The 15,613-nt window shown below is 45.7% G+C and overlaps 1 protein-coding gene and 1 non-coding gene across 2 annotated transcripts in view; both read right to left on the bottom strand.

The window, feature by feature from the left end:
• Positions 1-15,613, bottom strand: part of ADRB2 (adrenoceptor beta 2) — a 119,726-nt gene that overhangs the window by 63,268 nt on the left and 40,845 nt on the right. The gene's annotated exons all lie outside the window — the stretch shown is intronic.
• On the bottom strand, positions 9,482-9,553 carry TRNAP-GGG (transfer RNA proline (anticodon GGG)). The gene has a single exon. It is a non-coding gene; the product is annotated as a tRNA-Pro (tRNA).

The following is a 15,613-nucleotide window of genomic DNA, read 5'->3' as shown; positions in this document are numbered from 1 at the left end:
CCACAATAAGACAGTTGGAACCTGCTATTACTATCACCATTTGGAATAACAAGGAGACCAGATTACAAATGCAGCGAGTGATATGCAAAAGAAAGTTGTTGTAGATTGTAAGTCAGCATATTTTGGAATCTCCCCCCCAAGGGAAAAGTAAATAACATTATTGCTGGATCTCCCTGCTCCCTCAATAATGTCATTCATAATCACTATCAACAGGTTGGTTGCCTCAGAATCAAGTGAGGCATGTTGCTATCTGTCAATGGCACAGCCATTATGAGAGTCAGAAGAATGCCTGACAGGTATAAAGGGATGAAAGTTATTTTCTTTCCACCACAGAACAGTGACTTGTAATGGTAACAGACAGAAACATGTCTGCTCTACGCCCATTGCAAGAATGAATCTGCACACATTTAGGCAGCAGCTTAGGAGAAGAAGGCTGATTGCTCTTAATCGTAATGAGACACACCAGGTAAAACTAAAACAAACAGTGGGCAAGGCTTGAGAACTGAGGGAAACAATGGACCAACTGTATTGTTCCACGGATAACAAGCCCTGCAATAGGGGCCAGCCTTAGAAATGTAATTAACAAGCCTGTTTTTATTAGACTCTCCCCCAAAAAAGAGGAAGAGGAAACAATGCTTTACCAAAATACCTGCTTTGTAACTTAAAGTGGCAAAAATCCATGAAGATATGGTTGCTAACCAACTTAATGTGTTGCTTTTTATAGCATGGGGGTAAATAACAGTAACCTAGTAAATAACGTCCCTCTGTTATAGTGAAAGGACAATTTTTTCCCCCGCCGGGCTTGTTGGCACAGCTGTATGAGGAGGAAGTAGAACTCGGTCTACCAGAAAGCTACTTCTTCAATCCTGTGCAGAAAATCAGAGTATGAGTAAACGCATGGGAGGAAGGGAGAAGGGATTTCATCGCCTGGTTCCTTCTTGACTTCCAAAAGTTCACAGGGACATGTGGGGAGACACCTGTGTGCAGATAGCCTAACACATGGATGCTCAAAACATATAATCTTTACATGGATGCTCAAAACATATAGGTCGTTTTCGCACTGACCTTATTCCGGAGCGACGTCCCTCTTCACCGTGCAGCGTCTGTGCGGATTTCGCACTAATTGCTCCGCAGAACCCGGAAGAGCCGCGGCTTCTGCTTCGCAAATGTAAACCGCCAAAAACCAGTTGTGAAGAGGGACGTCGCTCCGGAATAAGGTCAGTGCGAAAACGACCAAAATCTTTACCTTCATTGCTTGCATAAGGGGAAACTGTCAATTCACAGCCACTCATGTTAAGCTGTATGTATGCATGCAGAAGTTCACTGGAACGTGTGATGTTTGGAGGCAGAATAATCAGCAGATTACTCCTCCCCTCCCAGTTAGGGTTGCCAATCCCCAGGAGGGGGCAGGGGATCCCTCGCCCCCACTTCAAGGTCATCATAAAGTGGGGAGGGGAATGTCTGCTGGGCACTGCATTATACCCTATGGATACCAATAGGGTGTAATGGAAAATTGATCTGTAGGTATCAGGTGCTCTGGGGGAGGCTGTTTTTTGAGGTAGAGGTACCAGATTTGCAGCATAGCATCTGCTGCCTCTCCTCAAAACACCCCCCAAGTTTCAAAAAAAATTGGACCAGGGCGTTCAATTCTATGAGTTCCAAATGAAGAAGCCCATATCCTTCAGTGCTTCCAAATGGAGGGAAGGCATTTAAAAGGTGTGCGGTTCTTTTAGATGTGATGGCCAGAACTCCCTTTGCAGTTCAATCGTGCTTGTCACACCCTTGCTCCTGGCTCCACCCCCAAAGTCCCCAGATATTTATTGAGTCAGACCTGGCAACCCTACTTCCCCTCTATGCCGTCATTTGTACCATACTTGAATGGATACAGAGGGCTGATGTATTCCTATACTGTGAGTCAAAAGACCATTCATTCCAGCAGATTATGTGGGAAAGTATCCACCCAAATTTACAATGCCATAGACAGAGATGTGTCTTAGCAATGCTGTCTGTGCACATTGTCTGCAACAGCTAGAGGTGTCTAAGCAATTACTCATGAACCATATATCCAGCAATGTGGTAAAGCAGAAGCATAGTTAACAGGCAAGAAAACCAAACAAACAAGATTAGGGGAAAACTGCTTTGTGAAACAACCAGTGCAAAAATACAGACTTAGGGGCTGGCTTCTCAAGACTCTACAGGTTAGTTTTAAAATAGCTGCTCCCACGTCTGCCAATGTCTCCACAATTTTAAGTGCCTGCAAACAACAGAGCAAAAATGGACATGATTTGTTAATTAAACTAATGACGGTTAATGTGGTTTTCCAACACAGGGCACTGCACTAATTACAGTAACCATTTTCCCACACAGCTTACCTCGGAGTGACGTCCCTCTTCACCGCGCAGCGTCTGCTCGGATTTCCCACCATCTGCTCCGCAGAAGCAGGAAGAGCCACGGCTTTTGCGTCGCTAACGTAAACTGGGTTTTAGCGATTTACATTTGCAACGCAGAAGCCCCGACACTTCCTGCTTCTGCGGAGCAGATGGTGGGAAATCCGAGCAGACACTGCGTGGTGAAGAGGGACGTCACTCCGAGGTAAGCTTTGTGGGAAAACGCTTTGGGTACATCGAGCGAGGATCTGAAACCAGGGTTATAAAGTTTGCTAATCACAGTCAGATTTAGTTATGATGTATGAACGGATCCATAGCTGTGGCGGGGTCCCTGGGGTCCTGACCCCCCAATTTACCAGCTATCGGCCATTTCTGGCTTCACCAATCAGTCCCCCATCACTCCTCTCAAGCAACGCTCCGAGGCCTGTGCTGCAGTGGGGAGCAGATGAGAGGTCCAGAAAGTAACTGTGCTTAGGATGGCACTGTAAAAATATCAGAGAAATATCAGTACCTCTCCTTAGCTTTACAGTGCAGGTGTGGAGGTGCAGTTATATGCACATCACTAACTAGTTTTTAAAAAATGGTGGCACTGTAAAGTATCAGCAAAAAATTAAATAAAATAGGCCTTGCAGAATACAAAACATTGTGAGCTGATGCCAGAAGGGGGGAACACATCCATGATATGGCAGAAAGCAAGTCCCATAGTTCTTTTGGAGTTCCAAATGGCTCATTTATCCCAAAATCCATGAGCAGAAGTAATTTGTGCAGATTTTGTGGTTCTTTTGCATCAGGAGGACACCTGTTTGTTGCAGTTTGAGTATTCCCAATACGCTGAAGTGGAAACAGTGAAATCCGCACCTGCTAACCAGCCATCTCCACATTGGATTCAACATTGGGTACCCAAACATGCTCAAAATTAATGAATGTTTCATCTCATCAAAGGGAAGAATGTATGCATGGTTTTTCTCACAGGAAACTAACACTTTTATAGCCCCTAGCAAAAGGTGCAGAAATAGTCATGAGATCCTTGGGTAAAACAGATGTCACCAGTTGAAGCAAAACATGGAAACAAGAAATATTTATGTTTCTGTGCAAGTAACAGTGCAATATTTTGCAGACCCAAGTAAATGCATAAGATTTCAGTGTAAAGAACTGCATAACTGGTGCTCTAGCAGCTGTAATTTTGAACAGAAACATGCACATTTGGTTACCAGAGCACCATTTGTGAGAAAAAGACCCCTAATTTCAAAACATCATAGTCACCTGTTTGGTTGCCAGGGTGCCTGGAGACTCAACTCACACACATCTGCCAGGAGAATGTGGGTTTTGTCTATCAGAATGTAGGGACTTGTGTGAGTACTAACAGCCACAACGTTGCAGCAACACTCCGTGTCTCTGGAAGAGTGTTAACCAGGAGAACAGATGGGTTTCCAGTCGCTCCGTGTGATCAGCATCTCGGCCGCTGCAGCGGAAGAAGTTGCGCTGCCAGGAACTGTCCGGGCAAGCGGATTTCAGCCTTGACCATAGAATCCATATGGGAAGGCGAACATCACCAGCAACTATCTTCCTGCAGTGCCAGACTCCATGACAGCAAAGCGGGAGGCTCACGTACTCAACAGGTGTCACCTATGCATAAGGCAATCAAGCTTATCTTAGGCGTGGATCCTGTCAAACTACCTAAGCCTTTGTCCATTGGAACCCAAGACAAAGGATGGTGCCAGTAGAGGAATGAAGAAGAGGAAGAACATCTTCACCCAGAGCCAAGTTTCTTTGTATAGATCGGGTGTTACCTTAGGTAGCAATTTGGCCATCTATTGTGTCACCTTTTAGATAAGTTTTGATAGCCTTTAATCACCTCCACCCCAACAATTTCACCCATTCTTTCCCTTAATGGTTATCCTGGAGCCTCCCCCTTTGGCCCATTGTTACCTGGAAGTCCAACCAGGTAACCAGAGCCAGGTCTGCACATTGGCCAGGTATGGGCATCCAATCAGGTGCCCCCAATAAATTGGCTATTGGCTACTGCATAAGTCCAGCCCTTATGGTCATTGCGGAGCCTCCCCTTTTTCTGAGGTCATGTACCAGCTGACCACCTGTCATCCGCCCCTGTCCCTCCCATCTCCTAAGGGCTCAAGGTAGTCCTTATAACCACAGTCCCAACTCCCCACAGGTGTGCATCTAGCAGTACCCCATTCCTTAGATACTTCCCCGATTCTTGGGCAGTTGAGGGTCCCCTTCCCCCTAATCCTCGTTTGTCGCCATTGGAGCCTTCCTTGAAGACTACAATCGGTGATTATCACCCTGTTTGTCCATCCTTATGTTACCTCTATGCATTTCTCTCTATTTTTATTAGGACTGTATGTGTGTTGTATGTATCCATTACCTTGTATGTGTGTTCTATATTTTTCTGTAATAAATTTTTAATTGTTTTGCTTAATTAGTGTCCTTGGTAAATTTAGCAATAATTTCTGGAAGTGGAATCCTGTATACATAGATTCTAGAGCCTTTTTAAGCCAAAGGTGCCCACCTGTCAATTCCCCAACCTCTTTTGAGGGCATTTTGGCTTTCACATTCCCAGCATTAGATGATCTTGACCAAACATTGACAAGATGGTTAAAAAGGACACTGTGCAGACAAAAAAAAAACCAAAACACACACATGATGGCAAGGAGTCTATGATAAGGAAACTAGGTCTCAAACTCTCAGTGAGGTAAAAGCAAAAGCAGGAAGGCACATTGCCTACTCCCTTCGATGCAAATCTAATGAAAGCAACAGAAGCTAAAGGAACAATGATCACAGCACACAGAACAAATTATGAGGTCACTAGAAATTCAGCTTATTAGAAGGTAATCAAAGAAACATTACAAGGACAGGGTATATAAAGATATACTATAATCTAAATTATCAGTTGATGGAGAACAATGACGTAGTCCCAGCATCAAACACTGATATCCTGGAAGTATAAGGCATCCACAAAGAGTATGAAAGTAAGACTGTGCCAAAACAGAGTGTACTGTAGAGAAAATGCATCACACACATATGAAGATCATTTAAATTAGAAGAAGAAGAAGATATTGGATTTATATCCCACCCTCCACTCCGAAGAGTCTCAGAGCGGCTCACAATCTCCTTTACCTTCCTCCCCCACAACAGACACCCTGTGAGGTGGGTGGGGCTGGAGAGAGCTCTTCTAGCAGCTGCCCTTTCAAGGACAACCTCTGCCAGGGCTATGGCTGACCCAAGGCCATGCCAGCAGGTGCAAGTGGAGGAGTGGGGAATCAAACCCAGTTCTCCCAGATAAGAGTCCGCACACTTAACCACTACACCAAACTGGCTCTGCCACCAAACACCATTATATGACATGGTGTGCAGGTGGCAGCTCCGCTGTGTGCCTTTTTGCAGGTCAGACTGGCTACGGCTGCATCACCATTTCTGAGGTCAAACCAGTGCTGACCTTGGCGACAGTGACATCATCTCACAGCCCATCCCATTTGATGATGTCACTGTGAGCAAATGAAGCTGACTCACAGTGAGAACAATGCATTCTGAATAGGGCTTACTTTCCCTCTAAACCAGCGGTCCCCAACCTTTTTGGCGCCAGGGACTGGTTTCGTGGAAGACGATTCTTCCACAGACCAGGGGGAAGGGAATGGTTTCAGGATGATACCATTTTGCATTTTATTTCTATTATTACATTGGAATATATAATGAAATAATTCTACAACTCACGGCCCAGTTGCTAACGGCAACCCGGCAACCCAGCACCGGTCTGTGGCCCAGGGGTTGGGGACCTCTGCTCTAAACCACCCACAGTCACATCAGCACATATCCTGACCTGATTGTTCCTGTTACATCACTGTTACTAGGGAGCGGGGGGGGGGGGGAAGTAATTCAGGGGAAAAAATTAGGCTGAAGCAATAGCAGATACCCTGTTATGAAAGCAGGTCCAAAAACAAATGACAAAGGGTAAGCTTTGAAGGCTTGTTTGGGAGACTTCTGAGCCCCTACGATGGTTGAAATTTTGCTGCAGAATGTCTGGGGTCACTCCTGCTTGTGAGATTGCCCTAAGAGGAGTTTCTGCAAAATAGCACATCAACCTAGCTGTTGAGTGTACGTTCCGGGAGAAGAAGAATTTATTAGGTATGCAGGGTTATAGCGTCCTGTTATTTATAGAGAGATATATGAGTGTTCCTGTCTTCTTAACGAAATGAAATTCATAGGACTAAAAGAAATACAAACAGGGAATGGCAAGTGAGGATAGATCAGCTGTGCTTTTCAGATTAAGAAGATTTTAAACTGCCGTTTAAAGATAAGAAAAATTTGCTACCCCTGATAACACTTTTTGTTTCCTAAGAACATAAAGGATGGTTTCCCCTGCGCAGTTGTGTAAAATTCATTGCTAACTGCACATCTGCCTTTTCAATTCACACATTCAAACAAGCAGAAAATATTTTTGGAGGGAGGGACGGTGGCTCAGTGGCAGAGCATCTGCTTGGGAAGCAGAAGGTCCCAGGTTCAATCCCCGGCATCTCCAAAAAAAGGGTCCAGGCAAATAGGTGTGAAAAACCTCAGCTTGAGACCCTGGAGAGCCGCTGCCAGTCTGAGAAGACAATACTGACTTTGATGGACCAAAGGTCTGATTCAGTATAAGGCAGCTTCATATGTTCATATGTTCATAGATGACCATTCAGTTTGTTCAGTAAAGATAATGTTTGATACAATTAAACCATGAGTTCTGAACATTGACTTTCCAGAAATAATATACTCTGATTTTGAGCTATCCAGATTGACTTACAGTGCAATCCTAACAGCTGCACCCTTCTGAGTCTGCGGGTTTAGTCAAGTCAAATCGAGTTTATTATGCTCCAAGATCAGAATTTGGAATCAAAGTCTACAGCAAATATTTACATTAGTTTAGAAGCTTAGAACTGCTTAGGATTGCACGGATAGAACAGTGCCATCAGAAGAACACATTCCTGGGCGTAGGACAAGTTAAATAAACTTGAGGAGGATTCTGACTAAAACTACCTAAGACTGCAGGTAAATTGCTCTTTACATGCAAGAAAAGTTGATGTTTGGGACTTCTTCCTGCCCATACTCCCATTGTAAAACATTATAACCAGGCGGATATAGGCCTGTAGTGCTTAAACTGTGAGCTGGGACCCCAAAGTGGGATGCAACTTTCTCAGACATGGGTTGTAAGGCCAGCAGGGCCAGAGCTGGAGTAGGCCAGGTAGCTGGCCATCTGGGGTGGCATCCAGCCACAGGGGCACCTAGCCCAGCAGGAAGAAGGAAGCACATGGAGCGGGAAGAGGTGTGTGGGTGAGCCCTCGGTGCTGGGCATCTGGAGCTGGGTCACCTGAAGGCATGAGATGACATGCTGGGCTGCTGGGGGCTGGTAGTGGTAGCAAAATCAGCAGCAGCAGCAGGAGGATGATATGGCAATAGGGTTGCCAAGTCCAATTAAAGAAAAATCTGGGGACTTTGGGGGTGGAGCCAGGAGACTTTGGGGGTGGAGCCAGGAGACATTGGGGGTGGAGCCAAGAACAAGGATGTGACAAGCATAATTGAACTCCAAGGGAGTTCTGGCCATCACATTTAAAGGGACAGCACACCTTTTAAAATTCCTTTCTTCCATAGGAAATAATGAAGTATAGGGGCACCATCTTTTGGGGCTCATAGAATTGGACCCTCTGGTCCAATCATTTTGAAACTTGGGGGGTATTTTGGGGAGAGGAACTAGATGTTACACTAAAAATTTGGTGCCTCTACCTCAAAAAATAGCCCCCCCAGAGCCCCCAATACCAACGGATGAATTCCCTATTATTCCCTATGGGAATCGTTCTCCATAGGGAATAATAGAATGCCCAGTAGACATTTCCCTCCCCCCCCACGCTTTCTAAAAGGGGGGAGGGCCTCCAAACCAGGGAATCCCCTGCCCCCTCCCTCACACACACACACACACACACACTTACCAGATCTTCTTCCGGAGAACTCTTGCTGTGAAAGTGAAAGCAAAAGAAAGGGCGGGGCTGTTCTCTCAAGCCCTTCCTGCTCCCTGCCCAGCCTTAAAGCGGCAGACATTTTACAAACGGCTCAGGAGCTCTATAATGAAGCCTACAGGTATGTTCTCCCCCCCCCCTCCACCCCCCACCCCCCCGCTTCCCACTTCTTGAAGACCGGGAGATGAGGCTGCAAACCCAGGGGACTCCCGCCAGAGCGGGAGGGTTGGGAAGCCTATATGGCAAGGCAGCGCTCCATCCTGGCCAGCAGCTGCCTCCACTGTGCCACTGCTGCAGCTTCAGGCAGAAGAACAGCGGCAGCGAGATGGTGTGGGCACGAGCCTTGGCCTGGGCCAAGCGGCATGCCATCTGGGGCTGCCTGGCAGTAGCTGCCAACCAGGAGCACCACCTCCTCATCCGCTTGCCTCGGGGCAGGTTTCTGTCATGTGGTGCCCAGAGCATTGCTGAGTTCCCGAGAAGAGGTGCCTCCAGGGGGGAGCCGCAGCTGGGACAGAAAGGGAATCACTTCTCGGAGTCAAGAGTGGACAAGAGCGTTCTCCAGGCCCATTGGTTTTCTCTCCCTGTTTGTTGGACTGGCTTTCACCCTTTCAGTCCCTTTTTTTTAAAAAATATATATTTTATTTTATTGACTCTAATCCAATACAAAGGGAGCGTAGGGAAAATAAATAATAAAAAATATATAAATTTAACATACAAGAATCCAATTTAGATCATTGGATGCATATAACAAAAAAATTAACAAAACCAATACATAATATGCTAAGAATTAAGAAATAGCCTACAATTCATTCTTTTAGACAAAAAGGAAACATTCCCAAAGAATTCCAAAACCAGGACCCAAATCATAATCGATAGCCAAATCTGTATCATTTTCAAAGAAAGGGTTATCTTACCCATTACAAACTGGTCCCATAACTTATCATTTGTTGTTGTTCAGTCGCACAGTCGCTGCCTTCTACTGAATCAGACCCCCCTCGGTCCATCCAAGTCAGTATTGTCTACTCAGACTGGCAGCGGCTCTCCAGGGTCTCAAGCTGAGGTTTTTCACACCTATTTGCCTGGACCCTTTTTTGGAGAGGCCAGGGATTGAACCTGGGACCTTCTGCTTCCCAAGCAGATGCTCTACCACTGAGCCACCATCCCTCCCCCTTGCACTTCTTGTGCCTGATGTTCTTTTACTGATCTAACAACATAAAACCCATCATTTATAACTTCGTTAGCATAGGCTGTGCTGGTATATTCCTGGAACTGAAAAGTAAAAATGTCTTTCATTTTTCTGTACGACAAACAGCCAGCCTCCGCCCCCCCCCCCCCGCTCATCTTTGGGAACGAGCTGCTGCCTCCTGTGTTACCCCCACACACAAACCTTCAAGTTTTGCCATCTGAGAGGCAGGGAAAAATAAACGCTGAAGGTAGACATGTACAAATTTGGTAGTAAACAAAAGAGTGTTCTATTTGGACAGAAACTCTCTTGCAGAATCATAGGAGGCTGGACTATCAACATATCTAGATATTAAATTAAAAGACTGAGAACACCTTCTGCGAGGGAGGGAGTCTCTGTGCGTTCTTTTTGAGAAGTCTGGTAGGTTGGTTCTTTTGACAGTACAGGGAAGCGCAGGCTGCTTCTTAAATTTCTTTAAATTACTTGAACTTATAGTGTAATGCTAAAAGAACTTCTTCATAGGAACAGGCTCATTTTTTTAAAAAAAAATTAAATTAAAAATTAAAAACATTTAAAATGTAAAAAGTTTCAAGTTTTGTGTTTTTAATTTCTCCTGCATTTCTTCTGTTTTTTTAAAGATTGGTTGTGGTGAGGGAGGCACAAGCAGGTAGCCTCACCTAAGGCACCAAAAAGCCTGGCACCTGAAGGCCAGAAGGAAGGACAAGAATGTACCGGACTGTTATTAGGGCTTCCTAGGTGGGAGCACATTCAGCCGGGGCTCCGGGGACTGCACTGGCTGCCAATAATATACCGGGTTCATTACAAAGTGCTGGTTATTACTTTTAAAGCCCTATATGGCCTAGGACCTACCTACCTTAGGGACCGTCTCTCCCCACATGTTCCCCAGAGAGTACTCAGATCTGGTTCCCAAAATCTGCTAGTAATCCCCAGGTCGAAGGAGGCCCATCTGAAGTCAACCAGGGATAGGGCCTTTTCAATCACAGCCCCCTGCTGGTGGAACCAGCTACCGGAGAAGGTGAGGGCCTTGAGAAACCTTGGGCAGTTCCGCAAGGCCTTTAAGACGGTCCTCTTCCAGTTGGCATATAACTAACTGGTATACAAAAACTGCAAAGGAAGCCTTTGAGAATAGCACCGAACTGTCAGACTGTTAGTTAAAACAGTAAAACAAGAACAATTGTAAATTATCGTATATGTATTTTAATATTTATTAATCTTATTGTTTAGATTTTATGTTGTAAGCCGCCCTGAGCCCGCCTCGGTGGGGAGGGCAGGATATAAATCGAATGAATGAATGAATGAATGATTGAATGAATGAATGAATGAATGAATGAATGAATAAATAAATAAATAAATAAATAAATAAATAAATAAGGAGGAACAGAATGATCTCTGAATGGCTTGGTGTCAACTTTGGGTTTTCCTCTCTGTAGTGTGTGAAATGGCTATGAAAGACAGCCAGTTGCCCAGTAAATATATTTATAAACGAAATGCTAACCATGAGAAATAAAATATAAAAAGATAAAGATAGTCCCCTGTGCAAGCACCAGTCATTTCTGACTCTGGGGTGATGTTGCTTTCACAATGTTTTCACGGCAGACATTTTACGGGGTGGTTTGCCATTGCCTTCCCCAGTCATCTACACTTTCCCCCCAGCAAGCTGGGGACTTGTTTTACCGACCTCAGAAGGATGGAAGGCTGAGTCGACCTCAAGCTGGCTACCTGAAAACCCGGCTTCTGCCGGGATCGAACTCAGGTCATGAGCAGAGCTTAGGTCTGCAATACTGCAGCTTTACCACTCTGCACTATGGGGCTCTTAAATAAAATATAAACTGCTGCAATTGTTAGCTGACATGAGATTCTTGTACTTCATATTTGGGAGACAAGGGGCTAATATTTTTGCTCAGGTTAAGAAACAGACACAGATGGAATCCTACTGGTAGTTTGAACTCCCCACCATGCATTGCTCATAAATTAAGACAACCTTGCAGATGTCCACAGAAGATATTTGCACATAAGCCTGCCACTTCACATGCCTGTTTTAGTCATTTACAGCATGAAGGAACCAACTGGACCAATTCCATGCCTAGATGCCTGAAGGTGACTCTTACTTATGACAGAAAACAAATGCCTGTTTATCAGACTGAATTAAGGTCATGGCTACGACTGCCAAGCATCAGAGTGAAATATCCATTTAGTTAAAACAACTAAAATGAACCGGAAAAAGGTCCATTGGCTCCATTCATGTGGCCAGTGGAATGAGCAAAGCAACATGTTAATGACTGCCATTCATTCTTTCCTTTGTGGCCTTGCCTGCAGTCTTCCTCCTTCCCTGTCTGCTGCTTGCGGCATCTGCAGCCCAAGCATACAGGAGGGTCAAGCCAGATATCCATCCAACCAGCTAGGGTTGCCAATCCCCAGGTGGGGGCAGGGGATCCCCCGGTTTGGAGGCCCTACCCCCGCTTCAGGGTCGTCAGAAAGCGGGGGGAGGGGAGGGAAATGTCTGCTAGGAACTCTTTTATTCCCTAGGGAGATTTATTCCCATAGAAAATCATGGAGAATTGATCTGCGGGTATCTGGGGCTCTGGGGGGGGGCTGTTTTTGAGGTAGAGGCACCACATTTTCAGTACAGCATCTAGTCCCTCTCCCCAAAATATCCCCCAAGTTTCAAAACGATTGGACCAGGGGGTCCAATTCTATGAGCCCCCAAAGAAGGTGCCCCTATCCTTCATTATTTCCTGCGGAAGGAAGGCATTGAAAAGGTGTGCCGTCCCTTTAAATGCGATGGCCAGAACTCCCTTTGGAGTTCAATTATGCTTGTCACAGCCTTGATCTTGGCTCCACCCCTAACGTCTCCTGGCTCCATCCCAACGTCTCCTGGCTCCATCCCTAACGTCTCCTGGCTCCACCCCCAACGTCTCCTGGCTCCACCCCCAAAGTCCCCAGACATTTCTTAAATTGGACTTGGCAACCCTACAGGCAGCCAATGTGAGAGTGGAATAATCATTTTTCTCCCTGCCTCCCCCAGCATCTCCAATACTGTTTGCAATATGGGCATGGTAACAGTTTGGGGACTTTGGGGGATGTAGTCCTCTGGGTATCTGCCTGACATTGTGATCTCTCCCCTCCATTCCTGTTGGTTGGCTGGCTGGCATTCACTTGCCTGGCCAGTATCAGAGGCAGCAGCAACAACCCCAGCCTGCAGCCTAGCAAGGCAGTGGAAGTGAAGAGAGAGGAGAACATGAAGTAGGAATTTGTATAAATAGAAACACACAATAGCAAATGAACCCAGACAAACAGGGCTTTTTTTTTGTTAGCAGGAATGCACAGGAGCAGAGTTCCGGCTGCCTTGGCATCAGGGGGTGTGGCCTAATATGCAAATAAGTTCCTGCTGGGCTTTTTCTATTAAAAAGCCCTGTGTGAAACAATGGTAATGCCAGGGAGTGTGGCCTAATATGTAAATGAGTTTCTGCAGACAAATGTCTGGAAAGCAACCAACACGACTTTCCCTCCATTCTTCCAGCATTAGACACTTAATCCAGAGTTGTTACCAATTCCGGGAAAAACCACTACTCTGTATTGCTTTTTAGAATTCTCCCCCCCCCAGTTTGAGCCAATTAGTGGCATTATGCCATGGAACCAAGAATATCCCCTAATGGTAGAAATAGTGCCATGGTGTCATAGTGCCAATTTCAGTTTTTCCGCAATGCATAGGATCCAGGCTGCCTGGACTCAGAGACTGTGGCAACCCCCTTTTCCAAGCCACTTTTTGTAAATGGCATTTGGACACTTTTAAGAACATAAGAGAAGCCATGTTGGATCAGGCCAATGGCCCATCCAGTCCAACACTCTGTGTCACATAAGAACATAAGAGAAGCCATGTTGGATCAGGCCAATGGCCCATCCAGTCCAACACTCTGTGTCACATAAGAACATAAGAGAAGCCATGTTGAATCAGGCCAGTGGCCCATCCAGTCCAACGCTCTGTGTCACATAAGAACATAAGAGAAGCCATGTTGGGTCAGGCCAATGCCCCATCCAGTCCAACACTCTGTGTCACATAAGAACATAAGAGAAGCCATGTTGGATCAGGCCAATGGCCCATCCAGTCCAACGCTCTGTGTCACATAAGAACATAAGAGAAGCCATGTTGGATCAGGCCAATGGCCCATCCAGTCCAACGCTCTGTGTCACATAAGAACATAAGAGAAGCCATGTTGGATCAGGCCAATGGCCCATCCAGTCCAACGCTCTGTGTCACATAAGAACATAAGAGAAGCCATGTTAGATCAGGCCAATGGCCCATCCAGTCCAACATTCTGTGTCCCATAAGAGAAGCCATGTTGGATCAGGCCAATGCCCCATCCAGTCCAACACTCTGTGTCACATAAGAGAAGCCATGTTGGATCAGGCCAATGCCCCATCCAGTCCAACACTCTGTGTCACATAAGAACATAAGAGAAGCCATGTTGCATCAGGCCAATGGCCCATCCAGTCCAACACTCTGTGTCACACAGTGGCCAAAAAAAAAAATTATATGTATGTACGCACACACACACACTGTGGCTAATAGCCACTGATGGACCTCTGCTCCATATTTTTATCTAACCCCCTCTTGAAGCTGGCTATGCTTGTAGCCGCCACCACCTCCTGTGGCAGTGAATTCCACATGTTAATCACCCTTTGGGTGAAGAAGTACTTCCTTTTATCCATTTTAACCTGACTGCTCAGCAATTTCATCGAATGCCCATGAGTTCTTGTATTGTGAGAAAGGGAGAAAAGGACTTCTTTCTCTACTTTCTCCATCCCATGCATTATCTTGTAAACCTCTATCATGTCACCCCGCAGCCGTCGTTTCTCCATGCTAAAGAGCCCCAAACGTTTTAACCTTTCTTCATAGGGAAAGTGTTCCAACCCTTTAATCATTCTAGTTGCCCTTTTCGGCACTTTTTCCAATGCTATTTTAAGTAGTGTTAAATCCTTTAGGAAACAATTTCAGGCAGAAAAGGCAAGGTAAATGATAACAAACAAAATCACTGCAACTATCAACTTGCATATTGGTTGGCATTAAGATTGAGATAAAGAAAGAATTAGTTGGAAGGAAAGCAACCTTACACAGTTCTCCTATCTCCTTTGCTTGAGCCTAGATTACTAAGCTGATTTCTGATAAAGTGGCAACCAACAAAACCCTTTTGCTTTCCCAACTCACAATGTACCTATTTCCCCTTGCCTCTTTCAAAAGCTGCCTTTCTTCATCGCAGGAACTGCATTGCCATACTATGCTTCCATCTTTGAGGCTCCATAAAGCCAAGCTGGGGGATATGTGCAAAGAAAGATCTTTATGTTCACGGTTTGCCATGATTAAAAACAGTGTGGAAAGATCCCCAGACAAGCAGTAAAGGACTAGGAAAAAAATGACTCAGGCCATTTTCCCACTGAGCTTACCTCGGAGCGACGTCCCTCTTCACCGCGCAGCGTCTGCGCGGATTTCCCACCAACTGCTCCGAGGCTGCTCCGACTCCGAGGAACCAAGTAGAGTCGCGGCTTTTGCGTCGTTAACGTAAACTGGTTTTTAGCGGTTTCCATTTGCGCGACGCAAAAGGTCGGGAACTTCCTGGTTCCTCGGAGCAGCCTCAGAGCAGTTGGTGGGAAATCCATGCAGACGCTGCGTGGTGAAGAGGGACGTCGCTCCGAGGTAAGCTCAGTGGGAAAACGGCCTAAGAGACCTCAAATTAATTAATAATGGCCTGGAGTCCCTTTCACTCTTGGATATAGGAAACATTCTCAGAGCAAACTGGGTCATACCGATAATGTGCAGGGCTTTTTTTTGTAGAAAAGGCCCAGCAGGAACTCATTTGCATATTAGGCCACACCCCTGATGCCAAGCCAGCCGGAACTGTGTTCCTGTGCAACCCTGCTCAAAAAAAGCCCTGAGAATGTTTAAGGACAGTGCTCGCTTATAGCTCAGGCATGAAGGTGCCCAAACACACAACTTACTGGCAAAATAAAGCCCACTGTTGTCA

Source organism: Heteronotia binoei, chromosome 5 (genome assembly GCF_032191835.1).
Source record: "Heteronotia binoei isolate CCM8104 ecotype False Entrance Well chromosome 5, APGP_CSIRO_Hbin_v1, whole genome shotgun sequence".
NCBI lineage: Eukaryota > Metazoa > Chordata > Lepidosauria > Squamata > Gekkonidae > Heteronotia > Heteronotia binoei.
This window is presented reverse-complemented; position numbering and strand designations above follow the sequence as displayed.